The sequence below is a fragment of the Pinus tabuliformis genome, chromosome 5_1 (assembly GCF_031772625.1).
Source record: "Pinus tabuliformis cultivar Carrire ecotype Pingquan chromosome 5_1, CPIR1, whole genome shotgun sequence".
Classification (NCBI taxonomy): Eukaryota; Viridiplantae; Streptophyta; class Pinopsida; order Pinales; family Pinaceae; genus Pinus; species Pinus tabuliformis.
The window spans coordinates 405,104,089-405,112,520 of NC_142305.1; the positions used below are offsets into that span (position 1 = coordinate 405,104,089).

Genomic DNA, 8,432 nt, shown 5'->3' on the forward strand with positions numbered 1-8,432 from the left:
GTACTCTTTCTTTCTCCCTAGCTCCTTATCCCAAGTATGCGTGTGGAACTTATACATAAAAAAAGCTTTTATCTCTTTATCGGTTATGTGGCACGTGTTCAAACAAATACCCCATTTACTAAACCATTTGTTATTTTGTTGCATCTAAGTCGTTTTTCTTTTGCACAATATGTCATTAAACACAACCTTAGGCCATTTTCCCTCTTCCATTTGCTCATTTTTTTTTAAATACGTTATGAATCGCACCATAACAATTGCTTCAATAGGAGAAACCCCTATTTCACTTATCAAGATAGCATAAGGAACTGCACTTTTACTTTTAAAGTTTTTTGTAATCCAATGCTTCTGAATTTTTCCAATTTGTTTCCACTACGTGTCGGATGTATTATTGGCCCACAGTTCACAACCATTGAGAATCACCAGAATCACTATAGGCCCAAAAAGAGTTTGAGTGGTTTTTCAATTCCATAATTCTACCTCTCTACACCAATTTTGAAAATCATAAAATGCTTTCCAAGCCCCCAAAGTTCTTTTCTTTCTACATCCATCCAAGCTTAGATTTTTGTTGAAGTCAATTCTGAGGTATTTCTAATCTGCAACTTCTTCCAAAATGATAAAAACATGCTTATGGGATGCCAAATCTTGGGTCGTGTGTTTGAATGCATATAACCCCATGTTCATGGATGTATATTGGACTTTGATGACAATAAATATCATACTTTTAACACTAAATATATATTTTTCAATTTGAAGTAATATCTTTTCCCTTTCGAGAAATTGACAGAGATTTTTTTTGCCTTAGATAAAGGGAAAGGGTGCTATTTTTTCTTTAATTACATGAAAAATGTGTAATGCATGTTCTACAAATATAATTGGGAGATATAGGCGAGAGAGTGTTGGGGGTGTCAATTGCAAGATTGAGCCACAAAATTTATATTCGGTCAAACGAGAGATTTAGCTGAGCTTGAATAAGAAAATGTTAGTGAAATTTTCGTCAAGGGGTAACATATTCTCTTCCAATCCCCCAATTTTCCCTTTGATCTTACCTTTTTGGTGGAACCTATTGAAAAATTTAACTAGGTTTGGTCATTTGTCAAAAAAAAAATTATTATTGTTACAATGACTTATTAAAGCATGGGTTTCATGCTTGGGTCATCATGTTATTAATCAAAGTCCCCATTATGGACTCCTAGGATTAATAAAAAGTTATTACAATCATTTTATATTTTATGAGACCATTCTTGGGCTCTCAAATGATGTAAAAAGAATTATTTTTGACTGAAAAATGAATTATGTGACCACACCAATTTGGCCTCAAGGAAGGAAATTCGACCTCATTGGAAGGCTATATATACAAGGCAGTTCAACTTCATTTAGGGCATCTCACTCTCTCTCATATAGTTCTATATTTGAAGTTAGAAGCTGGGAAAAGTGTGGAGGTGAAGAAGGAGGCTAAAGGGAGTGCAAGTTGGGTCAAGAAGGAAGGGAAGGACAAAATAAAAGTTTTGGTGTCTCTCTGTCTCTATCTCGTGTGGGGTAGTTTAGGAGATCAAAGTATCCTTGTCAAAGTTGCCACTAATGCTGGAAGTTGCCAAGTCGAAATTGCTTCTGATGCTGAAAGCTACCAAGATGAAGTTGTTGCTGATGTTAGAAGTTGCTAAGTTGAAGTTGTTTCTGATGCTGGAAGCTACAAAGTTGAAGTTGTTGTTGATGTCAGAAGTTCCCAAGTTGAAGTTGCTAGAGTCGAAGTGTTGCTGCTACTAGGTCGAAGGTTGGATTGAATAAGGAGAGGCTAGCTTGGTGTGGATGAGGTCTTTGTCTAGGTTGAAGAGTCTCAAGGAAAACTATTGTAGGTAGATATTTTGACTAGATTTTCCCCTAGATAAGGGTTTTGCCCTGACAGAGTGCCTACATCTTGTGTCTTGTGTTTTTGTGATCTTCATGCACACATAATTTGGTAATTTCATGATGAAAGATAGTATAACAAATAAGTAAAAGATGCCAACATAATTCACAAGTAATTATCAATAAAGATAAATCTAACCCTTATCCTACTAGCACTGATTTCTGAACATGGGATCAGAGTTAAGGTTGAATAAGATTGAAGATCACTTCGTTCGCTTGAAGGAAATGATTACTTCCTCTATGATAAGAATGAGATTCAATACTGCAAGAAGTTGTATCAAGAATATATTTTACTACTTATTTAACAATGTAAAAATTCAAGGGTTCTTGGCTTCTCTTACATGCTCTCTTAATGATGATAATGCATGGATTTTAGATGCTGGAAATTCCATAGTACTCATTTTTGAATGTCAACATTTCGATTCTATAGTAAGACTCATTGTTAGGGTTGTTGGGTGATTTAGTTGTCTGCTAAATCCCTGTCATTTAATTTATCAATCCGGGGAATCGTAAACTTAGAAGCAAACCAATATATATGGGACCTTAGATGAAACAGGTGTAAGAAGTTTGTTTAGAATGGAAATGCATATTACAAATCTAAACTATCAGATCTATTCTATGAAAGCATAAAAATAATGTTTGACCAATGGAATTATTTTACTTTAGAAGATAGAGAAGAGTCTCTTGTTCAAGAGTCGTGGTTGTCCTTCTACCATCTTTCTATAATAACATTGCCAAACACCTAAGAAAGCAGGAAAGAAAGCATGTAAATGAAAGCAAGTAAATATTGTTTCCAATTCAATTCTTAGCTTATGGAGAAGAGTCTCCTAACTTAGGAGGACTTGATCTCTAGATACTGAAAGGGAATCAATATTCACATAAATGTAATCTAGAAGAGCATATGAGAAAGTAAATCTTATTTCAATTTAATCTAGCTCATGAAGAAGGGACTCCTAACTTAGGAGTTCCTGGTTTTCCTTCTCACATCAAAACTAGCTATTGAAAGGAGATCAACCTTCACACAACAAAACATGGCCACAACATGAATTCATACTAAAATTATCTACAAGTATTTACAAGAAAGAAATAAGATGAACATCATAATTAAGATTAGTATATTCACAACATTACTTTACAACGAAGTGCACTTATCTTAGTATGGGGATCCTTCCATTCCTCAATGAGCACACATGAGCAACTACCACACCTTAAGAATCAAACAACACTCATAACTCATGATTTGCAGAAAATGATATTATTCATGTTGAATGAACAATCATAAATTTGGTGCTAATGAATAACTGATAATTGTTTTCTCTCCCTCCTCCTCCTTAACATGATTTGGAGGATGCTCCTCTTATTTATACATGAATTAGGGATATCTACTCAATAAATGTAGATCCATTAAATATCTACTAGACCCACACTTGTCTCAACTTATCCCTAAATACTAGATACAAATCCCATGACACATCAAAATCTCCATGATCTTCCTCCTTGGAATATGGTCCACCTCTTGAGTTGAAATTCGAATTTGATCTTGGGCGGCCACATAAGGGTGCCTTGGAAGCTTCCAAATGATCTACACATGTCATCAAACTCAAGCCACTTTTAGGTATAAGCAAATACATGTTATTTCTCTAACTTTTAATCATAAATTCACTCTAAACACATGAAATTAATAACTTTGGAAAATGAAAATATAAACTCATATGGTAATGGAAATATAGGGTTATGTAATGATAATATGGTGAAATGAGATGACAAAATGAGGATAAAAGGTGAAAATGGAGTGAAAATTGAGGTCAATTTGGCAGCCCAACATACCCCCCAACTTAAGTTATTGCATGTCCTCATGCAATCTATTGCATTGATCATGATTTGATCCTTTCAATTATCTTGCTTTTACATGAACTTTGGCTGATGTCGATTTTTTTTTAACTTCACATAATTTTATTTTTGACAACTTTGTTCCTTGTTGCAAAGTCTTCTCTCTTAAAAACATTTGCTTGCAACATATAATTTTGGTTGGTTCTTGTGTGACAACCAAAATTTGTTTAGTATTGATTCTTGTGTAACAATACTTTCATTATTTTTGTGTTGCATCAAAAGACTTTGAAAACATTTAATCGAGTGCAACATATTAGTTTGGTTGGTTCTTGTGTAACAACCAAAATTTACTTAGTATTGGTTCTTGTGTAACAATACTTTCATTGTTTTTGTGTTGCATCAAAAGTCTTTGAAAACATGTAATCAACCTTTCTTTCTTTGATCATTATTTGTAAAACATGTAACATTTGAATCATAATGCAATAGTAGTTGTTTGGAAAAAGTATGTTGGTTAGAAAAAGTATGTTGGGTAGGATGATATGTGTAGAAAGGACATATATGGCATATGGAAGGTGATAATGGAGTATGGATGTGAATATGAACATGGTGAAACATTTTCCAAAAATTATAATTTTAGTATTAAAGGAATTGTATGATAAAAAGCTAGGAAAGAACATACCTTTACTTACCTGAGTGGACAAACTGTGTATATGTAGAAATGTGTAGCTCCTACTGCTGAATCATGGAATGAAGAATACAAGAATGTGATATGTGTCTTGGTTGCATATATGATGGATGAAGTCGAGAATGTGGATCCTTTATTACTGCTACTGAATTTGTTCCAAAATAATCTGCTCCTGAATCATATAGTCTTCATCTCGTCCCATATCGTGGCACAATTCTTTCCATGTGAATGAATGTGTCGATGTCGAACATGGAAAGAAGTCATTGGATTACCGACCATTGATGAATGTCGTTAACCAATGCGAGGAAAACTCACCATTAATGTCAATGAGTGCCAAGGTACCCAAGTGCGAATGAATGAGCTGATGTCGAGCCACTTGCAAGATCCAACAAACAAGAGAAATTAATGTATTCCCATTGTTCGTTGGCGAGAAGACTTGCCATTAGGGCATGCAAGCTTCAAGGTACTAATAATAACTCTAGTCTTTATCCCAGATAAGGTGCTGAGGTCGATGGGTCAAGACTTGTTGAAAGGTGGGCCTTAAGGAATCCCACATCAGTCAACGTGAGTTCGTACAAATGATTGGTAGGACTATAGATACAAGATGTTATGGTCAAACATTTTTTATGGCAAGGAAAGCAAGGCAATGTAGAGAGATGGATGGTTTATTCATGAGGCAAAAAGATGAATTGAAATGAAGGTAAAAATGTATGCGACTCAGAAAAGTAGACATGTATGAAGTCATGATGGATGAATCAATGGAATTTAACATGGATGACTGATGAGGCTTTGAAAGAGAAGTGTGGGAAACAAATCATGACAACAAAACATTTCTCTGTAGCCACAAATGTCACGACATTTGTAATTAACTCCTTCAAGCTTTCAATGATGAATGTGATTTCGAGAGATCACATCTTCATGGACTTGGATCATCGCGCACCTGTCAAAGCTCAGTTCAAATCTTGCATGAAAATTGTGAGAGCTTTTTGAAGAACATAAAATACAAGTATAAATGCTAGCAACAAAATAAAATGAAATGAATTTTTTTACCTGTTGCCTTTGTGCGCTAGTTCCTAACTCCAACAAGACAAGTTAGCGTAAAATGTTTTCAGCGATTATGAAATGTCCATTTGCAATTTTTTAAATTTTTTTTTTTAATTGGTTTTTTCTTATTATTTTATTATTTTTATTTTTTTGTTTTAACATTTTTTAATTGCTTTGATTTTTTTTTTAATTGTTTTGATTTTTTTTTTTGATTTTTTTTTTGAATTATTATTTTTTAATTGCTTTGTTTTTGTTTTTGTTTTTTTTTTTAATTGTTTTGTTCAAATTAAAATTTGTTTTGGATCGTTATTAACATAAAAATAAAATAAAAAATGTTTTTGCATATTTTTTTTTATTATTAATAGAATTGTTTTAGTTTTTTTTTTTTGGTTTTTTTAAAAAAAACTTTTAAAACTAATATTTATTTTCTATGGTTATAAATAAAACATAATTAAATCAAATCTAAAAAAAATGTTAAAAATAAAATAAAAAATGTTTTTTCATATTTTCTCTTTTCTTTTCTTTTTTAATTTTTTTTATTGTTTTGTTTTGTTTATTGTATCGAGTTATATCACTATGATTTTCTGCAGTATCTGACCTTCCTGTGCTACTTAAAATTGCATTTGCCTGTTCAGTGACTTTGATAGTTTTCTTGAGCACCTCCTGTCTCAGTGCGAGATGAAGGGTTTGAGTCTTGAATGGATCAACTGAGTCTTGCTTGACAATACCCTTGAACAAATTGGGCATCAAAGAACAAAGACTGTCGTGCTCGAATGGATCTTCTGGAGAAGAATGCAGCGGCTGCAGATGGCATCGCGGTTGCTCAAATCTCCAGTGTCCGACATTCAAAATCTGCACCTGCACCTCCTCCTCTATGAAAGTGAGCGTGAATTTAAGTAAGAACCGAAGAAATGTGATCAAGATTTCTCAACAGCAGGTCCAGTGGATACAGAGAGCTGCAATGACATGCTACATTGGGGTTTAATACAAACCTCTGGCCATACAGAACTAAACCCTTGCCTCTTATAGCAGAATGCCGGTGTCTTCAAGTTTTATTTACCACGCCTCGTTAAGGGGGAGGTTCCTCTAGACACCTTCATCGTCTGTTCAAAACCTATAAAACACATACCATGTGTCTGTAGCAGCTACTTTTGCAACACGAATATGTCACCAAAGTTGTGCCAGTATATCACTATCTGACGATGCAATTTCTTCAATGTTATATTTTAGCAGCGATTGATACTGTACCACCTTCACATAGTTCCATTATTATGTAGACATTGTTAAGATCCTCGCAAGAATCATAGAATTTGACCAAAGTTGTGATGCCCTGAAAATGCTTTTAAAATTTTGACCTCTTCCCGCACATCTTCAATTGCTATAGCAGTTGTCATCTTGGCTTTGGAGATGATTTTGACTGCAACGGGCTGGCCCTTGAGATCGCCTTTGCAACCCTTGGCAAAGCAGGTGTGGCCGAAATGACCTCGGCCGACCTCACGCCCCAATTCAAACTTGGAAGCAAAATTCTTACTGTAACCGAAGCTTTTATCGAGCGGCCATTCATTGAAGAAATCAATTCAAGAAAAGTGATTTGATAATTATAAAAGTGGAACAAAACAAAAAAAATCTGTGCTTCAGATAGACTAGTTCTGGATTCCGATGACAGAGGGCTCCAACCCATAATGATTATTCAAATCATATTTAATGCCAAGATTTATGCAAGAAACACCTTGAGACTTTAAATTCCCCACCCTGCGGATTGGAAAGTCGAGATCCTGTGGAGAGAGATCACAGGAAATCTCATCAAGATAGGATAGCAACGAATTAAAACAGAGAGGCCGATTTTAGGAGGATTTTTCTCTAACCGAGCTTAGCAGATGCGTAAAAATTGCTGGCAGTTGAAACCGCCACAAAGGATTTTCATCGTTGATTGTTCTGGCGCTGGAGACTGCTCAGACTATTAAGGAATATGATTTTGGTTATTTGCTGGAATTAAATTGATAGCGGCTTGGATCATAGTGAAATCACGTTGACCTGTCGGATCAGCTCTGCATCAAGCTCAGATTCCTTGAGAAGCATGTCCCTCTCACCATTCATCTTTAAAGTAACGAATGCCAGCGCGGTTCTGGCATGGGAATCAAATCGGATTCCTCGGTCCATCACATTATTTTCCCTCAGAATGTCAGCAAGCATGCGCCCAAACTCATCATCCCCAACCTTGCCAACAAATGCGGATCGGCCACCGAGCCTGGAAATGCCAACAGCCACATTAGCAGGTGCACCACCTGCAGCCTTTTGGAATCCGGGCGCTTCAGCCAACGAAACTATCAGATCTTATGCCAGCAATTAAATCAAATTTTCCTCAGTGAGCATATGTAAGGTCTTCCCACTTGCGTTCTATATACCTGCCTATCTTTCATTGTCGCTGATATAATCAATTTTTCATGTTGCACAGATTGGGCATAACGGTGGAAGAATTTTGCCCATTCCACCCGGATTTGATAGAATGGCCTGCAATACAGTTCCAGTTTTTGGTACGGAGCATCATGTGAGTTGCAAGAAGCATCAAAATAGGATGGATACTTGTGGAGTGATGAGAACTTCTGGGAAGGAAAATCCTTATTATGGATCCCTGTCGACTACATATAATGAATTGCATTTAGCTTGTACGCAAGTTGTCTGTCGATTACATGAATTGCATTCATCTTGTATGCAAGAAGTGTTCAAATTTCTTCTGTTATTTTTTTTTAACTAAATTAAAATTATTTTGTTGAAACTAAAATTGTTTTATTTTGTTTTGTGTTAAAAAAAAAAAAAAAATCCTATATTAAATTTTTTATTTTTAATTTTTTAATTTTTTAAAATTAAAATCTCTAAAAAGAAATTTAATTTGATTTATTATTAAGAAAATGATTTTTTTTTTTCCTAATGTTTTTTCTAACTTAAACAAAAATATAAAATTGATTTA

General features: G+C 34.6%; 1 pseudogene; it reads right to left on the reverse strand.

Annotated features, from left to right (window-relative positions):
* Positions 1 to 7,477: 7,477 nt before the first annotated feature.
* LOC149165195 (putative fructokinase-7 pseudogene) lies at positions 7,478 to 7,951 on the reverse strand (annotated as a pseudogene).
* Positions 7,952 to 8,432: the final 481 nt, after the last annotated feature.